At 39.3% G+C, this 26814-nt stretch overlaps 1 long non-coding RNA gene across 3 annotated transcripts in view; it reads right to left on the reverse strand.

Moving 5' to 3' along the window:
* Positions 1-26814, reverse strand: part of LOC138681912 (uncharacterized) — a 32319-nt gene extending 5505 nt beyond the window's left edge. The window contains exons 1-2 of one of the 3 annotated variants that reach the window (XR_011322129.1): positions 26488-26814; positions 4153-4511 (exon numbers count right to left, since the gene is read on the reverse strand). This is a non-coding gene — a long non-coding RNA (uncharacterized lncRNA). Of the gene's footprint in view, positions 1-4152; positions 4512-20433 lie in introns of all 3 variants that reach the window. The other 2 variants (XR_011322128.1, XR_011322127.1) reach the window with 2 other exon arrangements.

A 26814-nucleotide genomic window follows, 5' to 3' on the forward strand; every position in this document is an offset into this window, starting at 1 on the left:
CTTTCTCTCAGCTACATTAACACCCTGCTGCTTCAAGTACTTGGTGTCAGAGCATAGCCAGCCGGCCAAGGGAAGTGATTTTTCCTCTCTTTCTTGTAAGTTCGTTCTTCCTACTTGAGGGGCTACATCTGGCATGGCTCATCCCATCCCAAGCTGCCCAGTGCTAGAGACTCGCTGACAGCCTGGAGCCAGTCCGGTGCAGGGCCACAAAGACGGGCCAGGGACTGAACGAAGGCCATGACACAAAAGCAGAAGCTGAGAAATCTGGGAAAGAGCTGGCTCCACATATCTCACGTAGAGGACACCAGACCAGACGCTTGTAGTTATTCAAAACCCAACTAGAGAAAGCCCTGCGTAAGCCTTGCTTTGACCAGGGGGCTGAGCGAAAGACCTCCAGAGGTCCCTTCTGGCCCAAGTTATTCCATGATTCTGCTCTGGGATTGTGTGAGGTGAACTGATCCAGGTCCGCCTTGCAGGGAGTGCAGAGGTTTCACTGTTGGAAGCTGGGCATGGAAGGAGAGCACTGTTGCATGACAAGAGCACGACTACCTTCTGGGGGCAGACCAGCCAAACTCTCCGCCAGCCGCTAGCACCGGCCGTCTAGCTAACTTGAAGCTCAGTCTTTCTGAGGGACAAGATATACAGCCCTGCTGCCCAAAGCTGTTTCCCTGGAAGGAACGGCACCTGCACAAAATTGTCTTGTCTGACATCCCAAAACTGGAGGCAAACGTGAGGGATACCTACCTGCTTTTCAGCTAGAGAGCATTTTTATACTGGAGAGGTGAAAATGGAAATCAGTATTTAAAAAAAATACCAAAATAAAGTATTTAAATTCCAATCACTTAGCAAAAATTCTTGATGTACTGACTTTAGAAATCTTGTGTCTTTACCAGTATGAATAAAATAATCCAGCTAAAATATAAAAGTGAGTCTTGATGATTCACTATCAAGAAGTTATTCACTGTGAAGATTCTAACTTTAAGTACTTGAGGCAAAAATGAAGGAACGATGAAAATAACAACAGATACATATTCTAATGAAGCTACCGATAATAGCAAGGGGGAAGTGAGAATGCAAGGTAGAAAAAACAGCACAGTGCACAATATATATGACCTGTGCGAAAAGATGGAGCAAATCTTCAAATACATAGAAAGGCTATTGCAAACCATATGGAAAGAACATGTTTTCCAGGTCTGTGGTGCATGAAATGAGAAAGAACTGGTTTAAACTGCAGCAAGGCAAATTCAGATTGGACACTGGGAAATGTCTGTACAGCTTTTCTGGGGAGGTGCTGTAACCTTAGCATTGTTAGCAACCTTTAAGAAAACATGAGACAAGTATCTGTCAGAAGTGATATATCTACACATGTTCCTGCCTGGCAACAGGAAGATGCACTAGATGAACTTTGATGTCCTTTCAAGCCCAATGATTTCATACAGAAGCTTCTATATGTCAAACACAGGAATAAAAAAATACCACTAAGTCTAAATCAGAGTCTAAAATACAATCCGAACTAGAATTACAGCTGTAAATGAAAGATCAGTAATCAATGAGTTTTAAAGAAAAATAGCTAACCTTTTCTTGTGATGGTATTTGCTAACAGAAATTCAGAGTAATCACCTCGACAGTAAAAAAGCTATGTAGGAATAAGCTCAAGCTATTTTATTACTCAGTACTGAATAAGCAGATGAGACAGCAGCCAGTTATCAAATGGAGCCTCCATGACTATGACTTAAGATGTGACTTGTATTATGGAGAATGTCAGACTAAATAACCATCACTCTCACTTCTGGTCTTAAAATGCAGGCATAAAACAGGATTTCTCTTTGGTCACCCAAGACCAGAAAGACTGAAACAGTCTTACAGCGATTGCTTACGATTTTCCAAGATGAAAGGTTGCATTCACAAGAATGGCTCTGATTTACTCTTCAAGAATTTTCAGGGAAACAAAACACAACAGAAGAATCCCAATTTGTTAGCATACCCTTCAAGATACAGAAAACAGCAGCCCAAAATGAACCTCTGGGTGTTAGCAAGAGAGGCTCCCTGATTTCTTTAGCAGCATGATGTTAGGCAACCAACAGCTTTTCTTCTTTCTCTTCGTCTCAGCTATTTCAAGAGGTGACCTCACCCATATATCTAATAAAATCACAAAAGCTGAAAAGCATGGTACGCTGAGCTCACTGATGTTCTTAGCTCTGTCTCTTAATAATGACTTTTACCATGCCTCCCCTTAGCCGGGAGATGAGCTGGATGAATGGGAGTTAACTTCATTATGTGTCTTTGCCAGAAGCGGCTTCTGCTCCCTGTCACGTTCCCGGCAGTGAAAGGCTCTCCCCAGCTTTAACTGCAGAGTTCAGACCCCTGTGTACATACAAGTTTTGTTCAGGCAGTATGATTTTTATCAATCCACATGGACTGATTTTGCACGTACATGTGTGTAACAGTAGCTCAAAACTAGACAGCCACCGCATGATTTTCTTAATTCTGTGGTAGTGTGATTGTCCTTCTGAATATTAGCAATGGACAAAGACACCTGTGCAAGCAGTTAAAACCAAGTATATTTGAAGGCTCACCTGGAGTAAATAAATAGTAAGAAATAAAAAAATGTTTGTATAAAGGTCTTAAAAAATATTCTAACTTAACTAACAATTAAATAAATCTGTTAGTTTTGTAATCGTTAAAGTAAGGTTAATAAAAAGAGTAATCTTTCTCAAGACTTACCGTCAGGGGTATTTGAACAAGTATTATTTAAAATATTCCAGATATGAAACAAGCCCATTTCACGTTGACTTTTCCCTAGCCTTGAGCTATACATATGGCAGTACTGTTTGCACACATAAAGGCTATAGCGCAAGCAGAAATTACTCCATGCCTTTATTTGCATTTGCACAACCAGCAACAACTTTTGAAAATATAAAAGCCAGAGTTGTAGCAAACTATCTGAAAGAAGCAAATACGAATGATGCCTTCCCTAAGAATATCCTGTCTTATGCATAGCTATTAATTACTTCTATTTAGTTGGAAGGTAACTTGGTATATATAAACCATCTTAGGTGTCTTACCCAGCATCAGTGCTAGGCACCAAAATCAGCAAATGCAGAGAAGGCTCAGGATCAAACTCCAAGGCTCGGGATGAAACCCCTGAGTATGATCTTTCCTTCCTTGACTCCAGTCACAGGGCACGTTATTTCCTTCTCTCTTGCTTGATACTCTCTCCCACTTTCTTATTTACTTTACTTATCCCCTGTGGTTTTTTTCCTCTTTTTCTTTTGTCATTACTGGTAGTTACTGCTAAAACACGTTTTTCTTCCCAGACGGATTTTACTACATGCACGAATCAGTAGTCAGTACTGACAAAACCATTTCTGTAACGAGAGTTTGGCCAAGCTCAGGATTTTAAGGGATACAAAACACTGGCAAGGATCAAATGCCAATGAACACCTCGGCCACTTTTTAAAAAGATGTTTACTAGAAATTGGATGTTTTGCTTGGGAGTAAAACTTGGTAGGCGGTTTGCTCTTGAGATCTAACCAGTAAGACCAGTAAAACTGTCTTCTGATGGGAAAGTGTGACATTGACCCAGTACAAATTTCCCTTGAAATCTCCTTTTTTTACAAAAAATACTAAAAGTTTTTAAATTTTTCCTTGGTTTTTTAAATGAAAATAATTTGGCTTCTCAACTTTCAAGCCAGAATCCAGGGGCATTTTTCAATCAAAAGTTTTACTTTTATATAGTGGTCCATAACTTCTAGGGAAAAGAAATCTACATGGATGCATTGTCCAGTTTACCCTAGAGATACATGGAACATTTCTTTGGAAGAGAAACTCAGGCTTTTTGTTCCCACTGTTTTTTGTTGCCATGGCCTTTCCTTCCCTTAGTAATTAACAGAGGTTTTATTATGATGTAGTGGCTCAGGCATATCCTCAGCTGTACCTCATGTAAGGGGAGTAAATGCTTCTGGTTTTGCTCCAGTTTGGTATTTTTTATCCTCGAATTTTTTCTGTCCTTTTATCCCTGACTTCCAGCTGTGTGGTTTCTGCCAGGGATTGGTAACTACAATCACAGCAGTTTGCAGGCCTAAACAGCCATTCAAACAATTTCCAAAATGTAAAGGCTCTCGACCAGCTAAAGAAGAAAAAAAACCCCACCTGTTCTGAATGTAAATGTTAGCTCACAGTTTACGGGTTGGAAATCCCTGCCCCAGCACGGACACACTGAATCAGCACATCCCTTGGCTGCCTTGGCCACATCTCCAGGTCTTGAGCACACGCCGGGTCCCCATAGCAAGAGCGTGCCAAGCAGCTTCGTGCCAGACCAGCAACTCTGCAGACAGGCTGCACCTCCCTGGAAGCTGTACCTGGGGCAGAGGGCTGCTACAGGTTATCCATAATTCTGCCCCAAAGTCTTCAAACAGGCAGCATAGCCAATGTAGGACAGGGGACTGGAGGGCAGATTTTCTGTGCAGCGAAGCGATGACCAGCCAGAGAAGTGGGAACGCAGACAGCAACTGCAGTTTAAAAAAAGAAAGGTCTTGTGATTACTCCACACCCAGACAGGCATGCCTGAGTTTGATTCATCTTCGAGGCTCTAGAGTGTCAGCATAAAATAATATATGATCAACAGAGCCCAGACAGGCAACTTGTATATTTAATAAATAGCTGAAAATAATAACAAAGATTTGACAGTGTTGATAACTGCCTATTTGGCAGCTTAGAAAAAGCATGAATGGTTTTACAAATTGCTGCTCAGATACAGTGACAACATTCAGCTGTCTAGGTCACTCAGTTGGACATCTAGCCCTATCTGCACCAGCCTTCAAGAGAGTAACGTGAACCCATTACTAAACATGATCCTAAAGTGTCAGCAGTCCAAAAAAATGCAGTAATCCTTTTGCTACACTTCAAGAGCTTCACATTTTATTGGAAATATTATACAGATAAAATATATCTGCAAAGTGGAGATGGATAGACACATGGTCAAACTCGGATGATTCAAAGCAACGGATAAATCAGGATTTTTATCAAGTTTGCCCTTCCTCTTCTCCATGCAAGTTTCCCAGTCATATGACATGACATAAAATAGCAGAGAGCACAGAGCCCCTGTATAGGGTAGTGACCCTTTTTAAGTGGCACACTATATTTTATACAACCTTATGACATCCACAGACCTGTTTAGATTTTTTTAATTTACGTATACGTGTGTCTTGGTGCTCCAAACAAATTTATGAAGTGCAGCATTTGTCCTTTAAAGGGGACAATTCTTTTACAAAACCTACCAAGATAAATTTTGCGAGTTTGCAAAACACTCCAGAAATAATATCAGCATCTCTACGAACTGGCATAGTTTCATCCATCTTTGACCTAGATTTAAGACTTAGCAGGATAAAACCCAGCTCCCTGTCAGCAGATTAAGAGTAATAAAAGATAGTTCTCTGGAGGAATGGCAGATAAGAAAATCCATGTTATTCACAAATATTCAAATCTTCATCAGAAAGGAAATGCTTAAAAAAATCATGAGATTGGCTTTAAAATCATGAGATCTGAAATATGAATAAATTTGGAGTTATTTATCTGCCGTTGAGATTTTGAGCCTCTAGAGTGTGCTCCAGTCATATTTTCAAGTGTTTCCTTAGAAACTGAAATGTGTAGATACTTTATTTCCAATGAAGGCTGAGATGCATTTATAAAGCTAAAATTCAGAAGTTGAGGCCATCAGAGAAATGTGAAGTTTTAAAAAAAAATCCTAAAATTACACGATTAGCAATACAGTAGAATATTAGAAATGTAATAGAGGAGAAAAGAACCAAACTGACAGCAGAAGGCCTGGAAATGCATAAGCATTTCTGAAAAGATTAAGAAAAATTTCTTGTGGTGCCAAGCAACATAAACACCAAAATTTAGGGGGTAGCTTAGCTGGGCATTTGGTGTACCCATTCAGTTATCCTCCCAATGAGCATTAATAACAACCAATTGCAGCAAAAAGAGACTTTTTACGATTTTGAACACTCTACGCCTTTACAAGTTCTGAACTGGTTCCTCAAACGTAAAGAGGACTGGCTTGCAAAAAGTTTTGGATTAGCTTTCCAATAATTCATTCTCAGCAACTTTTATTTGCCCTCCAAGGCTCATCCCACATTCTTTTTAACATTTCCAGGCACTTCCCACCAATATCTAGGGCTAAAGACTTTACTTTTATTCAAAAGAAAACAGGTTTTTAAGCAATCATAGAATCACAGAACAGCCCAGGTTGGAAGGCACCTTGAAAGATCATCTGGCCCAACCTTTCATGAGGAAAGGGTGCCTTGATAAGATTATCTAGCACCCTGTCCAATGTCATCTTGAAAGCCTCCAGTGATGGGGACTCTACCACGTCCCTGGGGAGGTTGTTCCAGTGAATGATTGTTCTCACTGTAAAAAAATTTCTTCCTTATATCAAGATGAAACTCTCCTGGTGTGACATATACACATTGCCCCTTGTCCTCTCCACACAGCAACTCATGAAGGGAGAATCTCTGTCCTCTTTGCAGCCACCCTTTAAGTGGCAGCTGGAATACTGTGCTGAGGTGTCCCCGAGCCTTCTCTTCCCCAGGGAGAAGAGACCTAACTCCTTCAGTCTTTCCTCACTGAGCAGGTTCTCCAGCCCTTTGGTCGTCTTTGTGGTCCTCCTTTGGATCCTCTCCAGTCTGTCTGCATCTTTCTTGAGCTGTGGGGACCAGAACTGGACATGGTACTCCAGGTGCAGCCGGACAAGCGCTCAGTAGAGTGGGATGGTCCCATCTCTATCTCTGCTAGTTATGCCCCTGCGGATGCAGCCCAGGATCCCATTTGCCTTGGTTGCTGCAGCAGCGCGGTGCGGACTCATGTCCAGCACCCCAGGTCCCTCTCAGCAAGGCTGCTGCCCAGCCACACAGATCCAATCCTGTACTGGGCTCTTGGGTTATTCTGTCCCAGGTGCAGGACTTTGCACTTGTCTTCATTAAACTTCAAACTGTTCTTGCTGGCCCACTCTCCCAGCCTGTCCAGATCTCTCTGTAAGATGGCTCTCCCTTCTGACGTGTCCACCTCACCGCCCCGTTTGGTGTCATCAGCAAACTTGGTGAGAGTGCTGTCAGCCCCATCATCCAGATCATTTATGGAGATGTTGAACAGCGTGGAGCCCCGTACTGATCCCTGGGGGACCCCACTTGTGACCGGCTGCCAGCCTGAGTAAAAACCATTGATCACCACCCTCTTAGTACGACCTGTAAGCCAATTTCCTACCCACCTCACAGCCCACCCATCCAATCTGCATCTTGCCACTTTGTGCAGGAGAAGGCTGAGGGAAACAGTGTTGAATGCTTTGCTGAAGTCCAACAGGAGGCTGAAGCTTTACGGAAAATGCCACACATTGCAATAGAATAGAAGGTTAGCAACCCTGCATCTTCTAACCTCAGCATTAACTCGAGACCAAACTGACATGAGACAGCCAGGGCCTGTTGGCTCTCTCAAGTCCACCCTGAGTCCCAACTGTTCCATTTACAAATAAGAAAGAAAAATTCTGTATTATTATGCAGTAGATGTGGGATACAAATTAACCATGCCAATAATCTCCTAATTTACCCAGCAGTTCTGCGGTAAGTATGTAGAATTAACCATGGTAACATGCATAAGTATATTCAACTAATACTTGTTCATTGATGTGACGCATTTGCTAGGTGAATGACTATATGATAATTCGATAAGCTAGAAGCTTCTAAGTGAGGAAAACAGGCAGGGTCCTGTGCATACTGCTCTTACATATTCAAAGATGGCTGGTTTATTTTCTACGCAGAATTCATATAAATCTGAACCCACACATTTTAAAAATGGTCATTCTTTCTGCTGGCCCCAAGTTGAAGGTATAGCACTTCAGATTCTCCACAAGCTTCCCATGTCACACAGTGGCTAAGCTTCAGCAAGAATGATGAATACTTTTGCCCTCAGCTTGCTCTACAGCCCAGTGTCTAAAACACTCCCATAGGTGGTAGATGTATGTCTGACTTCTCAGCATGCACATGCATCTGCCGCTGGTGATGTGTGTGCTGTAACTTCCAAAAATCAATGCAGTGAGACTCCTTCTAATGACCTGGAAATACTACAAATTGCTATTAGATTAATTTTTCTGTAACGGATTTATCTATTAATGAAGGTAGTATTTAACTTATGTCAGTTAATGAGGATGAAAACTCTTCCTTTCTTGCATAACAAGAAAGAGTAAAAATACAACCACCCCTTAAAAACCAGATAGATTCAGATCTGGCAGCAGATAATTGTTGAATTGTGAAATATAACTCCCCAATCATAAGTCGCCCAGCCCTCACCCAGGTAACACTCCCATAGATTTGTTCTGGAGATTTACTTAAGCACTCACTTCGGTATTCGTGTGTACACACTTCACTGTGCAAAGCTGCGATTTCAAGCAGGCTGGAATGCAGCCAGGTTTCTTCACACAGTATGGAAACACAGGTTTCCAGAGGGAGAAAAACTACTGCCCAGAGTCTGACAAACTCTGTTCCAGATGCAAAAAGCCATTCAAAAGCACACAGGTGCGGCAGAGGGGCCAGGTGAGAATGATGAACAAGAGATGGCGAAAATACCATGGCAGAGAGAAGCCCACGTGACCGCAGGACTCCAGGGTGCGTGGCAAATCGCTAACAGACTCTCGTACAGAAAAAAATTAACAGGAACTGGCATTGGCTTCCATTTTCCCATTCATACCCCGTGCAGGGCTCCATCTGAATAGCAAATACAATGCCTCAGCTCTAAAACAGTACACAATAGCCCCATACCAGGCATGTCGATCTTGGAGAGCCTTTAGCTTCTGCAGTCTCTTGATTAGGTCCCTGATTAGGCCTTTTTCACAGTCCTAACACAAAGACTTACTTTTCTACCCAGCGAGTTAGGCTATGTCCTCCCCTTCCTTACACCCGCGGAATGTGCTTTAAATATTAGAAAGACAAGGAGCCTGAAAACACTTCTGAAGCAAGCACCATAATTCAACACCATTGCAAATGTCATTATTTAAATAAAATACTATTAATAAGCAAATCTCATGTTGCTCATGAGACTGTGCGTCAGCTAGTATTTAGTCAAAGTAATTTTTAGCTGGGCTAAAAGACAATAGAAAACAGGCTGGTAAATACCAGAAAGCTGGTATTGAGTTCATGGGGCACTTCACACCAGTACAAGGTACAAAGAACTGAAAAAACTGTGCTTTTATGAACCAGCTAATGAGGAGTGCTACTGAATGCACACGGCTAGCGAGCGAGCTCAGTGATTGACCTTATAATCATCATCAACTGTAGAAACACGTGTATGCAGTCAAATAACACACCCATAGAGAATCAAGTTACAAAAAATCCCAGGGCATATGATTTTGGTTGCTCTAAAAAAGCGCCACAATTTAAAATACTCAGGAATTATAGTGAAAAGCATAGGGAGGAATCAGTATGAAGCAGGATGGAACTGGATCCAAAAAGTATAAGTGAATGACAATGTGATATATGACTTGTCAGCCTCAGTCACCAAAATAGTCTTCGTAGTGAGTGAAAATAATTATTACCTGGTAGCTGTTTATTATGACTTCTAAGTGAAACACCCTAACAGTTTTAGTGCATACACTACTAAATTATTGTTGCATTTGGTAGCGTTTCTGCCAGAGCATGAACTACCTAAAGATGAACTTTCCCTTCTGCTGCAAAAAAGGTGATCTTCAGCAGCTGTCTGAACACACCGACGATGCGGAGCGAAGACTGACTGGTGCCTCTGCACCTGTAACATTCTTCTCGGGGGCACGGCAACCAACAAGCCAGTTCCTCCAGCTTCTCATCTCACACGAAAATACTCCATCCTTCTCTCAGTTCATTAATCCCTGCCTCTGTTTTCCTTCAAAGCTAAAGTCAACTTCTTCCTTACACTCATGCAAAAACCATACAAATTCTGCAGCTGAGTTGCCTTCACTCATATAAATCTCCATCAATTACTTAATATTATCCAGTAAATTTCTTGTGTTTATCACAGTTTGCTATGCCTTTATCTAACATGCCAGGCAACTGATTTAAACCTGCTTGATTCATAAGTTCAGATGGGTAAGAGTTCAACAGAGATGAGCAATGGCAGATCATGTGTAAAGTACAGACTGTATATTAGCAAGCATTTCTAGCTGTAGGAAAATGTAGGGCAAAAGTCTTGACCTAATTATATATATATCCTTGTTGCAATACACATTTCCTTGCCCAACTACAGTAGCATATAGGTCGCTGCCTTTCCCCTAAAAACCTACTAAGAACTAGTCAGGTTCCTAAGCATGGCTGTAGGAAGGCACACAAACTGTCCTCGCTCATCCGTGTGATAAGTTACGTATTTTGTGAGATGGTTTTGAGACAATAAAAACATCTCTGATTCTTACGGTTGTCGGCAAATATGACAAAGCCATAAGAAAGTAAGTTCAATTTTCTACTAAAACACATGTGAAATTCTGTTCTAAGACTACATAAGTTTATCTGAGCAATTGTACTGCAGATTTCTCCAACTTCCTGAACTAATTTTGTGGAACTCAGCGCAATCAGAGGAACGGTGTTTTGGTCTCCTACTAGATACTCCCAATAGAAAGAAACCTAAAAATTGAGTGACTCTTCTAATATGCTGATTACTTCATGATCTCCCTCTCCCCAACCCTCCCATAACTATCAGCCACTCTAAACACCAAGGCAGCCGTATGTTGACGCAGAATGTTCCTTTATTAAAAAGCTGTCCTCTCCTCTAGATTGACTGCAGGCACAGAAGTTCAGCCTAAAAAGCTCGTTCAACATTTGTGTCTAGACATACACTCTCCAATATATTCCGCATCCATAGATGGGCTTTTGGCTCTCCACACTTCTGACCATCTGTTGGGAGGGCAGGATGCCCACTGATAAGTTAGCCAGAATCTGTGTCAGTTGCCAAAGGAAGGGGATATATAGTCCTGCAAGTGACATCTGTTTCACCAGAAGCCCTTTTCTCTCTGAACAATGTTTCTGTTTAATCTCAGGCACACTTGTTAAGAGCAGCGTTTAAAAGACAAACTAATGAAAAACCCTAGAAAGTATTGGAAGGGAAGGGAAATGTAATGATGGTCAGAATAAGGGTACATTTCACAGACCTACAGAGAATTCTTTCAGTATTAAAGTGACAGGAATATTGGAAGAAAATTGTAGGTGCTCTGGCTATACAGGCAATCTCATGGCAGATGAAGTCACCAAGGGATAAAATGAACCACAAAGGACTCACTATAACTTAGCCCAAGACAACAGCTGGGCTCTTAAAGAGAACACTGGAGGGAAAGGAACAACTGAATGATTAATAAGATAACGCCTTTTCACGTGGATGAAAGATAGAAAAAAAGAGCAAGCCATTATGTACTCTTAAAAAGATCTTATTGATTCAGTGAGATACTTGACAGTTTGTGTGTGGGAGGAGGGACACCAAATGATGCAAGTTGCCTGTTTTCTGCTCATACCCTTAGCGTGTTGAGCTAAACCAGCACATCTAGAAGTTGAGTCGATAACGTAGAGCAAAAACTATTTAATCGACTAACATTCATGAGATTCCTGCAAAAGAACACGAAGTCTCTGACAGTTACGTCCCAAATAGACTTGAGAAGTATACCAACAAATAGGAAACACCAACAAAGTAAGAAAGAGGCAGAGAGCATTGAGGAGTCATTAATACTTACAGAAATAAAGAGATGAGTATGATTCATTGACTGTTATTCCTGGAATGGTCAATGAAAGGAGAGGATATAATCCAACAAGATTCAAAATTGGTCTCAAAGCACCATTGACTGTATTCGCTGAATCTTTTGTGCATTAAGCACCTACCTCACATGTAGAAATCTACACGGTAGACATCTAAATTTAGCTCTGAATCTGGAGCTGACTCCCACTTTAAGAGTTCTGATTCATGATCAGAGGTGACTTGTCCTGGATGTGTGTTTCATCTGAATCTGTAGCTGGGTTAAGGCTAGGGCATGTACTCACACCAAAGAGCCTGGAAACGCTCCTGAGCTTCTCAGCACAGAATACAATATAACTTTTTTCCCATCCAACATCTTGACTCTCTTGAGCCATTGATAAAAGTCCTGCCTCCCTTTCCCCAGAGATTTTTCATTCTGTTGCAACCATGTCTCGGTTGGAGAACCACTGCTGAAGTTCTACAATTGGCAGAACAATGTTTTTAGGTAAGCCAAAAATTATTTGGGGTTACTGTAATATGCTTGGCTGCAAATTATAGAAGTTCAGCAGCTGGTACATGAGCAGCTGAACCATCTCTGCACAAGGGTGGAAAACTGCATGTCATGGGATGGAAAGGACAGCTGGGAGCAGGAAGTGTCACAGCCATCACTAGCTGAGCATCACCGCTTGTGAGTCAGCACCCTCTCTGCTCCTATTCTTGACGTACTGTTCTTATAAATACGTAGTTCTGAGCGATAGGGTTTCCCCTTTACATTTCCAGCAGTATGTCATCTGTCTAATAGTAACTGTAAAGTCTAGGTAACACTAACACATATATTGTGCAAGAATTACATTGGTATTGCAAGAAAAAATCATAAAGCATCACACAAACTCTGAAGTTATGGGTTCTTTCCCATAATATAAGACACAGGGGAAAACTGAGTTACTCTCAGTTAAACTGCCTGGCAGTAAAACCATGGAAATCCTGAATAAAACTGAGCTAACAGTTCTAGGAAATAGCTAAGTATGTCCCAAATCTAAACTGCTGAATTAAACTTGAATAATGGAACTTATTACACAAGACCTGCCCTGGCAGAGCTCTTTAGCATTTGGTCAGAACAGTCCAAATAGGTGGCTAGAGGTGAGAAACATAAAGTTAGGCTCAATCATTAGCCTTTTCCTTCCCGATTCTCATTTCCAGGAGACATCCCATTCATTTGAGACTCTAGCACTGTTCCCATTCCCAAACTGTCTGCTAGCTACATCTCCCTTCTGAAGCTCTGCTCCTAAATTCACTATACCCCTGGTCCCCGATTATCCTTACAATTCCCCAGTGAATTTCTGAATTCATATTCCTGTTTTAGTTAAGCCTTTTCCCCAAACTGAAAAGTTTAAATATACTCTCTTTTCATCCCAAGCCCTATACATTTTAGAAAGCATGAAGGTTCCCAGATAAGGTTCCAAATATGCATGGTACAGGCATTAACTTTAACTTCTGAGGTCACACACCTCAACATATTTAGTCTATGATCTTTAAAAACATCAACAGTAGCATGCATCCTTTTTCTCCCTAGGATTTTTAGTGGAAACTGAAGGTTGAACAGACATTGACAATGAACCATAAAGATTTTAGTCTTTGGTCAAGGCTGAGACAGGCTGGCAGGGCAGTGATTCTCAACACAGTATTCCTGCTGCTGTCTTTGCCATTTCTGTTGTTATAAAAGGGATGAACTTGATTCCTCAGTCTGCTACCTTCAAAAACCTTATATGCTAGTTCTACGAACTGGTTTAGGTGGAGCACTACAACATCTAACCTTGGATGTTTTTAAACCCAAACAGGTGCCTTGGCTGCTATATAGTGCAGCTTGGAGTGGAAGGGAAACCCAAGTCCGAGCGAGCAGTTTAAACCAGCAAATTTTCTCCTTGCCCTCCCCCAGCAGTGGATATGGATCCACTTGATCCATGGTAGTGGCAGCTGGACAAAAGCAAGCTGGATGTAGACCAGAAGAGTGCCACAGTGTAAGACTGTTTAGACTGGAATTCAAAACAGACAGTATGCTGAATTTGGACTGCCTGAACTAGCAAGTAGTGATGCTGGAGGAAAGAGCGTCCCATACACCTTACACCATATGAACCTCTGAAATTGGTGGGCCTTAATCTGAGCTACAGTGAGGCGAGTGCTAGTAATTACTCACCTACATTGTTCCCTTCAAAAGGCAGCAGAAATACTTTTAGAAGAGGAAAAAATGTGACAGTGCTGGTTTTCCTTTGGAAAATAGCTATCACCTGGTGAGAGAGCAGGAATCCACAAGTTCAAGGTCACACTTAAAAAGAATAATCAGAAATTTGATTTTTAAAAGTGAAAAATATTCCTGCTTGATTCTAACCTACAGGTGAACAAGTAATTGTTTAGGTTATGATTTGCAAAACTTGAATACAAATCATAAATTGCATTAAGCTAAGAAAACACGTTAATAAATGTTACTTCATATTGCCAAAATTTCACATAATGTTACACTTGTGGAGAGCAAAGAACTATTGTTTTGTATAACTGTATGTATCACAACTGCCTGGAATTCTTACAATGCCAATTTGCTTATAGCACCAAATTTTGGGGTTATTTGAGCCAAATGGCTCTTATCCACACACAGGGCTTTATTTTCCTAGCATTTCATTGAGAAAAAAACCCAAGCATTTCCCAAACATACAACAGATTTATAGCTTGTACTCTTGTTTGTTTGTTCTTTTTTTGCACTGCTAATATGCCTTATGATATGAATGTATTAGAGCTTTAGTATCAAAGATTTTTCATGGTTGATATATTAGAGAAACTTGTAAGCTTTTGTTTATGCATTTCTATGCCCCCAGCTTTTGTAGAAGTTGAGCACTTCACATAAATTATACTTAGCCTCAGCAGTTCTCCTAGACTTTATTTTCCCAACGAATATGGACATAGGTGCAGACCCACAAAAGTTTTTAAGAAAGTAACTGCTCTTTGAAGTGGGTTTCAGCTGCTATCAATAAGAGCAAGAAGCCTTTGTGGATCCAGACCAGTGTGTCTTACCCAGGATAACATAAGAAATCTGTAACAGTGGATGGACCAAACCTGTTCTACCATAATGCAGGCTGGTATCCTAACTACTTGGATATTCCTCAGCTTCTCAAATGCTTCCAAGTCAAGGCTGATTTGCAAGTTTGGTCATCCCTTTCATTACTGTGATAAGCAGACAATTATTCCCCATTCAGGGAGAAAATTATGTGTGTTTCAAAAAAGATAACACATTTTAGACACGGTACTATCCATCATTTCAAAACTTGGCATGGCTAAAGATTTCAGCATTAACTTGCGTGCCAACATGTGATATCAGACAGTCTCTCATGTCCTGTCTGATTGCTTAAAATAACACATTGCCATTCCTTTGGGGTTACACAATTACTTTATGTTGATATAAATAATGGTCGTGGTTTAAGCTTCCTTCTAAGATGCTCCATAAAGCTTCCTAGGTCTAACTTCATAAACTTCTTCATAATGGCAGCACCAAAACTAAATAAAACACATCTTCTTTTCTCCCTAAAAAATCATCCATGTATCTGTCAGAGAAAGTCTGGTCAATAAAAAGAATATCTGCATGTTAGGATACTAGATTTTGATACGATGATGTTGCTACTACAGCTGGAGTGAGAGCAGCTGCTAGAATAAAAACTACTATGTGGAGATGCTTCCAGGTTAACATGCTAGTTTGCACTGCCTAAAGTTTTTGCTTTCAGGCAGGCATTTACTTTCAGTATGTTCTGCTCAGAACTGTGTTATTTCAGAGAGTATTCTAATATGCCTAGCAGACAGAGGAAAATGTACTGAAGTTGCACATAAGGCAAGGTCTTCACAGTAACAGACTACATAGCTGAATTTGGGCTGTAACCATTTCTTCAGTCCAGCCAACTAGTTAAGTTATCACTGGCACAGATTTATCTAGTAAAATTACCAAGCTAATTAACCAGGACAGCTTGTTATAATACCAAAGTAAAAGATAAAAAGAGACAACACTCAGCTGGAGGTGAATTCACAGGAAATACCACTGATTATACCAGACTCTCACACTTTATATTCGGTACCATGCATATGACATCTGAAAGCTTTTCAGGGTACAAATGGAGCTATTCCTGCATACATGTATGAAAAGTCTCTCTGTACCAAAAGGATTTTATTTTTAGCAAACGAGTAGTTTACTATTGAAGCAAAAGGTTTCAATCAAGCAAATTAGACATTCATTCAATATGCCAAAGTGGAAAAAGAAGCAGGGAGACAAAAAGTTTCTTGTTTGGATGAATTTCCAGATGATGGCATTACAACATTCTCTTCCAGATTCTGCCATTTAACTATTTCACAATTCAGTTTAAAAATGCTTTCCTTACTGTTTTGAATAAAACAATTTCTGACTGCAAACTCAGTGTAATCCTAGTTAATAGGAACAAAAAAATTCTATATGAAATACAAAGGTGCCTTTAAGGCTGAACTGCCATAAGCTTCCATAAACAGTGGGTGGCAGTGATTTATACCCAGGGAAAATCTTACCCTACTTCTTGTTTATTAATATGGAAGTGCTGACCTAGGTAAAAAAATGTATCTATGACTACAAATTCACCTAGCAACAAGAAATTTCTGGAAGCTGAATCCAGGTAATTCTAATAAACTCAGTTCAGTTCTGTTAAGTGAAGATACAGTGGTACTTTTCAACAGTTTTCATAGAGTTTAGACATTAGAGGGAATGTAATACTTTAAAAATATACTCTCTTCCAAGCAGTACATCCTCACGTTTGACCCACCCTTTAACTTCATTACATCCCACATTTCTTAGAATGCATATTGTCCTAGTTTCGGCTGGGATAGAGTTAATTTTCTTCCTAGTAGCTGGTACAGTGCTATGTTTTGGGTTCAGTGTGAGAAGAATGATGATAACACACTGATGTTTTCAGTTGTTGCTCAGTAGGGTTTAGACCAAGTCAAGGGTTTTTCAGCTTCTCCTGCCCAGCCAGCGAGAAGGCTGGAGGGGCAGAAGAAGGTGGGACACAGCCAGGACAGCTGACCCAAACTGGCCAAAGGGATATTCCATACTGTGTGACGTCATGCCCAGTATATAAACTGGGGGGAGCTGGTCTGGGGGGGATCACTGCTCAGGAACTAACTGGGCATTGGTCAGTAAGTGGTGAGCAACTGCATTGCGCATCACTTGTTTTGTATATTCCAATCCTTTTATTAGTATTGTCATTTTATTATTGTTATTATTATCATTATTATTTTCTTCCTTTCTGTTCTATTAAACTGTTCTCTCAACACACAAGTTTTACCTTTTTCCTTCTGATTCTCTCCCCCATCCCACTGGGTGGGGGGCACGTGAGTGAGTGGCTGCATGGTGCTTAGTTGCTGGCTGGGGTTAAACCATGACACATGTATTTTCTCCTCAGAATATACTACAATTGCCCAAATTCTTGACTTCTACACTTCTTAACATCAAAAAATTCCACAATTACATCAGTCTGGGATCTATGTCTGATTTCAGTTTCACCAAGGTAAATCCATGTTTTTGCAGAAACATATAAAAAATAAGCTTTTGCTTCAAGTCCCACTCAAATATGTAGAGACAGAGGTCAGGCTGTGGTTCTTGGTAACTGGGGTGGTTGTCTTCAGAGATGCACAGAGACTCAATGTTTTAAAGGAGACTTTTTGCATCCTAACAGGTAGGGAAATGAGGCAGGTTAACTATGCAACTGCTATTATTTTGTTATATTTAATCCATTATCTTTCAGAATCCTGTACATTTAAAGACTTACTTTCCTATATAGCAGCGGATTATTGGTGTTGCAAATAATCCCATATATATTTTTTCTCTCTTATTCCAGTGCTCAGAATAATCGTCACTGTCATACTAGCACCAGTTTTGGAGGGAAGACATTTTCATTCACTTGCTTTTAACTGATCTCCTAAGGAAGAATCCTCTCCTATTTCTTTCATTACAGAGACTGTGTCTCCTTTACTAGACACAAAATAGAGAACAGCACTTAAAACAGAAAGTAAAGATCTATGATTATGCCTGAGAATTATTGTTGCTTACATCAGTTCAAACACAATCTTACGGAAAGATTATATGTCAAAATCTTACATGGTATGACACCTTTGATTTCCCTGCTTATGTTCTCTACAACCATGGTGCTTCATTCAATGAAGTAATCTTCTCAAATAGTGAGATGCCATCTGATTTTTTGATCTTACTTAAAGTGGAACTGGAAATAATTTTTCCATCTCAAGAAAAATGTCATTTTTTAAAGTCTTCTCTTTAATTGGGGGGAAAAAGTAAAAATATCAGTAAAAGCTTAAAAAATGAAAAGCAACTTAAGCATCTTATTTAACAATTTAAAAACATTTCATTTTTAATTGGATGTCTTGAACTATTTTAATCATTTCAAAGAAATCAGATTTTCATCCAAAAATTCCATTCCAGTTTTAAAGCAAAGAAAGCGTATTCTGAATGAACCCACACACCCATTTTCAGTCAAAAAGTTGGATTTTCCCCCAGTTAATTGGTATTCTGATTGAAAATTCTATCAAGTCTAATTTTAGTCCAATGGCTCAAATACTTTTCCAAAATAAATTTTTACAATGTCTTCCTAAAACAGCTGTAGTAAAAAAAATTACGAATCCTGTCTCTCCTTTTCTCAAAGTCTGCCTCCTATTCTAGCAGGCATAAGTATTAGTCTCACTTCAAACCCCAATTCCAGATTTGCATTTTCCTAGAACAGTCTTTTCTTCGACTCCAAGGAATACAATAAACCTCAAATGGCACATTCTAAATTAAGACTTTGCTTCTCTGTTAGTTGTAATATGTGAACGAATTTACCAGAAAGTATTGGTTTCATACATTTTTGTCTTCAATCAATATTCTAGACAAACAGCAATCAAATCAAATTTGTAAAATTTTTCTATACTTTCAGCAAATGATGGCGATCCTTGGCCTTGATGCTACATTTAGTTATTAACAACTGCAGTAGATAGATGGCTATCCAAGTTGAATTATACATAACCTTATTCAGTATTATTAAGGAAATAGAACTTTACAAATTATGACAGAGGCTTGTGTTTATACATAACTTTTGGTTTAACAAGGTTATTTTTTTATATATATACTTAATTAAATTTATACAAGCATCAGTGCGCTAATCTACGTAAAATAAATTTGCTGACACCTCCTCAGGATTTTGTGGATTAAACAAATTCTAAAACTGCTAAGTACCATTGTGTATCAGCAAGGAGATGAAGAAATCAGACTGATGTATCACGTAAACGTTGTCTCTCCAAGTCAAGTTTGAAGTCCAAGAGCAAAAGATGGGGATGCTTCAGTTCTGTGCCTGGAATGCACACAGTCCCCAGGGATCACGTTTTAATGAAAATTATAAAAACAAAAAATCACTTAGCATTCATTTAGAAAGCAGTTCTACTAAGAGTCACATTTCAGAGGATATGCTGCTGATTGCAGTTTAAAGCAAAAGTTAGGGTGCAGATGAGAGCTCTGAGCAAGAACTCAGAGGACTAGCAAATATTGGGGTGGACTGACTAGTAGGGGACACAGACTGAACATATCAAGTTTAATCCTGTATGAATAGATAGATGTGGTATTTTAATTCTGAAGATTTGGTAGAATCAGAAATCTGATAGAATGAAAAAATTTCTCTGAGTGAAAACCTGTATAAGGTCAAGTTTTACATAAAAGGTAACATTTCTAAACAAGTAGAAGAAAAATTATTACAGAAGTATAGACATGTCTTTAACTTCAGCTTTTCAAGGCAATGTTACAGCAACATTTTATTTGCAAAAGAGACAACCACAAGATGGCTCCTTTCATATAATGCTAGCTAAAATAGAAACCTAATTCTGATAACGGAGGCTGCTTAGTCTTTTCAATCCCTTTCACAAACAACTGAAACACCAGGCACCATCCTCTTTGACAAAAAGATGGTGCTACAATTGCTTTATTAAATCACGGTTTGGGGAAGAGCATGCTCTTTCTTAAACGAATAAGGACTAAACCCCTTCAAATACAAGCATCTAATCTCACTGAACAGCGTGCAGGTTTCAAGAACACTTGCCAGGCTCAGACACAGACATGTCACACTCTTCACCTTTCTCAAGATTTTTGTTTGTTCTCTTTGTAAGAGGATATAGTATTTTCCCCTTTATTAAATATTTTTCCATGGAAAGATTTCCAGATTATTGAACTGTAAAATTATTATGATTCATTAACTCCACATTCATGTAGATGCAATCAAGCTACGGGTTTGGTTGTTGTTTCATTTAACATTTGAATAAATATTACATAAATGTACTGCTTCAAGCTTCCATTCAAGTGCAAAACAAAATAGTCCACAGAGTAATTCTTGGTAATCCAGTTCATAACATAAGAAAGTCTGGTTTGGTGTGGAAGGTTTGTTATGCTCAGTTAATGTAGATTCCACACCAGCAGCCATGAATTCCCAGTCACAATGCACAGTGCCCCATGGCAGACTTCCTCTGGGTGCGAGAGCACTGACATTTTCATGGCATCCTTTGCATTCCTTACATCTCAAAATACCTCAGAGCATAACACAAATGACATGAACGTGTCACTTCCCCCATCGCTGAACAGCGGTCTACAGCACGGCAACTACTTACCACTGCATGACAGTGGAGGGAGACAGCATCTCTAATGAAATATCAGGAGGAATTCAAGGAGTCACCGTGTGAATTATTTAAACACGAACTTGAGCAAGACTCCTCCGCACATTCGTGCGATTTTTCAGATAAAAGTTATTTACTGAATGCAAGTAGTCAGGAAGTTGGATTTACATTCATCTTAAATGTAAAGCAAACTGGAGATATCATGAACTTCTGGCAGTCCTGCAACTCTGCCGAGAACTCCTATTCTTTTTGTTTTCTTACAGTCAGAACACAATTTGAAGATGAGGACATTGAAGGACCTTTTTATTGCTGTGGTTCAGGCTCAATATAAACGGAAACTGGAAATGGTTTGGTATTGATTTCTTACAGAACTGGTTTTTACCACAATGCTGGTATTTTGCCTCTCAAGTAATGTTAATTTTCAGTTAAAACTGGTAAGGAATGTGGGAAAAAGAAGGGTAGTTTGTCAAAAAGCCAACAACTATAATTAACTCCCTTACTTTTCAGGCACTAGACCTCTCTGTTAAGCATGGCCCAGATGACTCACATGTATCAAGAAGAGAATGGCTGCACGGAGGCAGAACTGACAAAGCCTTATGATGAATAAGGTCACTCTTCCCAGGCTCATAAAAGACGGCAGCTTTACAAGTGCAGTGTAACAAATCTGTTTTTATTTATTACCCACAAAATCGCATCGTTTCCTAAGCAGTGAAGTTTTTAAAAAGGGCTTCTTTATGCATGAGTAAATATTTTTCTAGTGAAATCTTGGTTTGTCTTGCAACCCAACCCTAGTTTATTTAATAGTGAGATAGCTTTCTCCAGGGAAGGCAGTCAGAAATGGGGGAAGGGGAAGGGAGAAGTTGGCTCTGGCTACAGGGCGCAGCTGCTCTTTGCTACTAGCCTGCAATGGAGTAATACATCAGTAATTATTTGAAAGTCAGACAGATTCCCTGCTTTCCTTGCCAGACAAAACTCTGAGAACTGAGGACTGGAAAAGAGGATAAAGGTCTTTCAGTTTACTGTTTTTCCACTCATGGCTTTTTTTTTCCATGTTAGCAGCTACTGCTGCTATTAATTTTCTGATCTTTGTGCCTTCAGAGGCCTCAGCATACTACGCAAACTTAGTTTTAGCACTTGAGCACTAATGCTTTCAAGTTTAATAAATTAATTTTTACAAAACATTTCAGCTGTTTCTCCCAGTAACTTCCATCTGAAAGAATAATGTTTATTTCCTATTCTGCTTTAGGAGTGATCACAACACACTTGGTATTCACTGAAGAAAGGTGAATATAGCAAAAAATCCAGATAAGAGCAGCATACTTCAAGTGGTACACCACTCAGTTGTGATTTAATTTAACCAAAAATAGGAAGTACACCTAATCTTTGAACTAGTCCCTGAAAATGATGAGTCAGTGTCTATTTAGACTAGGCAAATGATGGAAAGTTCCCACCATCGCTAAAATAAATTCATGGCATCTAAAAAATGTTATATTTTCATCACAGTTCACTGAGAGTTTCAGGGAAAAAGAAAAAAAGATGAATAATGTTTGAATAAGTTTGTCCTTTTGCAAAATCCCCCTCAAAGATTCTAGGTAGGAAAACAAAATGAAACACAAATAGCTAGTATAACGCCCTAGAGACCCAGAACTAGATTCAGACATAATACAGGAGGCAGCCAGCAATTCTGTGACAACCTCCTCCAAAGACAGGAGGTTTTCAGGGATTCAGAACCAGACAAAATGTGAGGAACTCCTTATCTGACTGGGCACATCAATGCAAATTACATTTATGTAGGATTCATGTGTCAGAACATAGATGCCCAATGCAGCCTAAGAAGCCTTTGGACTCCCAAGATACCCGTTAGCCCTGTGCAGGCACGACACAGGACCTGCGTAAACCGATACCTCTCTGCAGCAGCAGCTGGCAACAGGGAAGAATACCACTCTTGGGCATCTCAAACGGCATTAGACATGTATGTGTCTACAAACTACATAAAGCCCTAAGTGTTAACCAATGCAATGCAAGCTTGCTACAGCAAGAATGGAAGGATTTGAGTGAATTATGTATTTGATGAAACTCTACAGCATTTTTTTCACAAAAAAAAACCCCAAACCTGACTTTGTTCTGTACAATTTATTATAAAATGCTCCATATTCAACCTGTCTGAAAGGAAAAATGGGCAAATATAATTTATTTGTACCAGAGTGGCAAAGAGAAGCAGCTGAGTACATTACAGTTATGTAAGCCAGCAAATTCTTTTTCACAAAACACAATTTTAAAATAATATATTTACTTTCTAAGTTTATACTTGTTAGACTCTACTGAATATTCAAGAAGTCCTCATTTACAGATCATCTTCTTTTTCAGCCTTTAGCCAAGAGAACATAAACGCAAACTTAGCTAAAATAAAACCAATCTCTTCTTCTACCCTGCTTTGCCTATAAACTCTTCTGTGTCTTTTTCTGTTTCTTTCTTGGGGGAAGTTTAGTTCTGTTTAAAGCCCCAACAAAACATGAAGTCTACCTCCTTGATCTGACAGAAACAGAAACAAAGCCTCTCACTTCCCTTAAAAGACCAGGAATAGAACTGAGGATTACATTAATGCAAACAGGCCTGCAAATAACTGTTTTTTTCAAATATACAAAAATATGGGCTATTAAATTCAGTAGGTGAACTTTTCTGAGTCATAAAAAAATCAGGAATACATTTTTTGTGTAAACAATACTGTAAGCATACTATTTATTGCATTCCATTAAAGATTTTCAGTTTATAAAACATACGAAATGATAAAATCTGTCTTCATACAAACCAGAAAATGCAAAGAACCCGAGATGTTACACCTTACTGCTTCCTTTTTTTTCATAAAAGGTTGTAAATTACAGTTTAACCCATGACTGTCAATTTCCTGATTTACACTATGTGCAGACAGACCATAATAGCCACTACGTTTGTCAGGGAAACCAAACCTATCATCTAGAAAGAAGTCAGAACCACATAACAGATTTATATTATATGTATCTGATCTTTTGGGCAGAAACACTGTCAAAAATATCTTTAAGATTTGTATTGTTCTGTATAGAAGCTAACCACGATAGAGAAGTAGAAAAGAATGAATTATAATGCAATTGTAATGAAATGTTAAAAAAAGTTAAAACCAGAACTCCCATGTCCCCAGTTTCACATATGACAGCAGTTAAAGAAAACATTTTAAATTAAAATTTAATTTGTTAAAATTGATGAAGCTATACAGCCCATTGCCCAAATATATTAAGGAAGTAAATGGAAAAGCAGAATATTAAAACATACATATTTTTATATTTATCTGGATAATGAGTCACAATTTTAAAAAATAGAGAGACACTGATGTGACTCTCCAAGTCATATGCCAGCTACAGACTGATTATGGAATCAGTCTCATATGGAGAGCACTGTGCTTGCCTATTTTGGAACTTTTGGTGTAGATCACCAGCAAGGAAATAAAAAAGGTTGACCTCATAACGAGGAATCTAGTCACAAAACTTAAGATACCAGGGTTCAGTTCCACGTGTAGAATTCCTGCATGGCATTGTTAAAGCCTCTTCCCTTCTCTGCATTCTGCTTCCCCTTTTCTAAAAGGAATAACAGCACTTGTCTATCTTGCAGGGAGTGCTACAAGGTAAATAAAGGTGGTGTCTATGAAGAAATGAGATAGACTACTGCCTTTACTTGGTATGGCAGCTTCTGTATCTCAGTAAGAGATAAAAAACACATGCAAATCTGAATATGAATCTTCTGAAGTTCAGGAATATTTAATTCTTGTTCATCTTCACTATAACCCATATGTTTTTGATATTTACTACTTTTTATGACAGTTATAAACAATATGTGAGCGACTATGTCAATGCTTATGCACACCACCATAAGAAACAGTTTGCCTGTTTGCAACCCAAGAAACTGTATTCCTTAATACCAGGCATTCTGGTAATGACCATTTTTATAACATAAAATGTGGTTTGGGTTTTTTTTCGTTTGTTCTGGTTTTTGGGGGTTTTTTGGTTTTTTTTTTCCTTTTTTCTTTCAACTGTTCTATCATATGGGACCTTCATTATTTAATCCCAAAACGAGGCATGTTGATATAAAGTGATAGCAACTGCCTAGCTATATATGGGGAAAAAAAATCCACATAACCCAGAAACAGAAGTGCCTATAGGATGATAAACTTCTAGAGCTTGTGAAAACGAAGGCCAGATCCAACATAAGATGAACGTTTTTGTAAGGCAAAGAATAAGGTACTGAACTGAAAGTTGCTGTAGCTGAAAGTACTCCCTCCCCTGGCCAAAGCATTTAGCTTTCCCGTGCTTCAGTGTCACCATCTATAAAAGGGCTTATTTGTAATTCATCTTCCTTTACACATTACTCTGAGATCTATAAGTTGACAGCCCTGTAGAAACCCAAGTATTACTTTATTTCGGTGAAGATAAAATAATACCTAGAGGATACAAATATTAGTTGCAGTAACTCCTAGTGTTGAAATTCCTCATCTGTATATTCGTATCATAGTGTTACACTTTTACCTCAAAGCACTTTGATTAATTGAGCTTCTTGCCACCTGAGTAGTAAGACATGATTTTATTATTCCCATTTTACATATAAAAACCCCAGTGTTATTACCTGACTGCCCAGATCAAAACAAAACTTTGAGAACACAAGAAAGGTGTTCTGTTTTGCTATTATTTTTACAGTCTAAATCCAATGTTTCTAGCTCAGGCCATCACTGTGATATTTTCAGGAAAATCTTAAGCCAAATCTCCTGTTTGCTGTTGCAACAGCATTCTGGGAAGCACCTTCTCTGCATGAGAGCAGCACCCACATCCAACCAAGCACCCACTCAGTATCAGCACCTTTCCACAGTGAATGAATTCCATAATCACCTCCCTGAAGACTAAAAAACTACCCCATACGCCATATTTCTAATTCCTTTTCTAAGATTTTACATATGCACAAAAAGACTATTTGCTGTGGGAAGCATTTGTCAAGAGGGCGTTTTATGATGGGCCGTATTCCAGGGTGCAGTTCCTTCTGCTTGCAGGTAGGTGTTTTTCTTTGTGTTGCAATCTTATCTCTGAGGATTGGATATTGTACATACACTGTTTTAGCTATGCCAAAATCCAAAGAAGCCAAATGTGAGGAACGCCTATGGAACCAAAATACATACTTGCTGCAAGTAGTATATAAAACCATGATCAGGGACAATTTCAGCAAAAGCTGAAAACATTGATATGTTAGCCTGAGTCCAGAGTGTCATCGTCCCCCCCCAAAGAATAAAAAAAAGCTATTTAAAAAACAAACAAAACAAAACAAATAAAACTATCATCTTTATACATTTAACTACTAGTTCAATCAGAAAAGTAATTAAAAAATCAATTTAAACGAAATAAATTATTTCAGATACTAGCTTCTACCCACAATACAAAACACACATTTCTCAGGCACAAAATCCAATCCAAAAAAAGTTACAAATGCTTTATCTTTACTAATTACTGTATTTTGCTTCCGCAAGAAAAAACCCCAACCTACTGAGAAATCAGAACTCCTATATTAACAGAAAGGTATTTCACAATACCTTAATGATCAATTTAACCTAATGTTGAAGAAAAGCCTTTGAACTGCCTAGGCCTCTTAGTGCTTTTAACAGAAATTACTTTGTATCTTCTTCGTTATGGACAGCGTTATGGACTAATTATGCCCAACATAATTCCTGGCTTGCATCGCTTAATAGCGTATACCGAAAAAGGAACAGCCCTCGATTTTGGGGGGCAAATGAATGTACTTAGATCTACGCAAACACATTAGCATCAATTTAATTTTACTGCTATCAGAAAAGTAGTTCACAAATGCTTTTGACAGAAAATAATCAGGGATAACCAGCAAGAGTTTCCTAAAGTTTCTGTGGAGTCATTACTCACGGACCGGTTTCTAGCTGCAATTAAAAATGTGGCATTATCATTTTAATCAGACACGAACGTGGCTATCCTTTGGTTTGCAAGCCATTATGCAGCACAAACCCACAGCGATCTCCGAGTGCTGAAGTTAGCTCGAAGGCACTTCCATGGTGTACGCGAACACCACAACGCCTTTCCGGATGCCAGGCCAGGGCCCCAGGCAAGGAGAGGTACTACACACACGACCGGTCCCTTCGAGTGAACTCAAAGGGGGGGGTCTGCTCCGGTGAGGAAGATTCCTTGCTGACTGGAAGAGGCCTTGATGAGGGAGGGCTAGGGGCCATCAGAGCTGCCTCCGCGCCTGCTCTCACCCTCACAAACCCCTCTCGTCTCCCAACTACCCGCGCAGCAGCCCCGGCTCTGGGGAGCCCACAGCCCCCCTCCACAGCGCAGC

The sequence above is a fragment of the Haliaeetus albicilla genome, chromosome 25, assembly GCF_947461875.1.
Source record: "Haliaeetus albicilla chromosome 25, bHalAlb1.1, whole genome shotgun sequence".
Lineage (NCBI taxonomy): Eukaryota > Metazoa > Chordata > Aves > Accipitriformes > Accipitridae > Haliaeetus > Haliaeetus albicilla.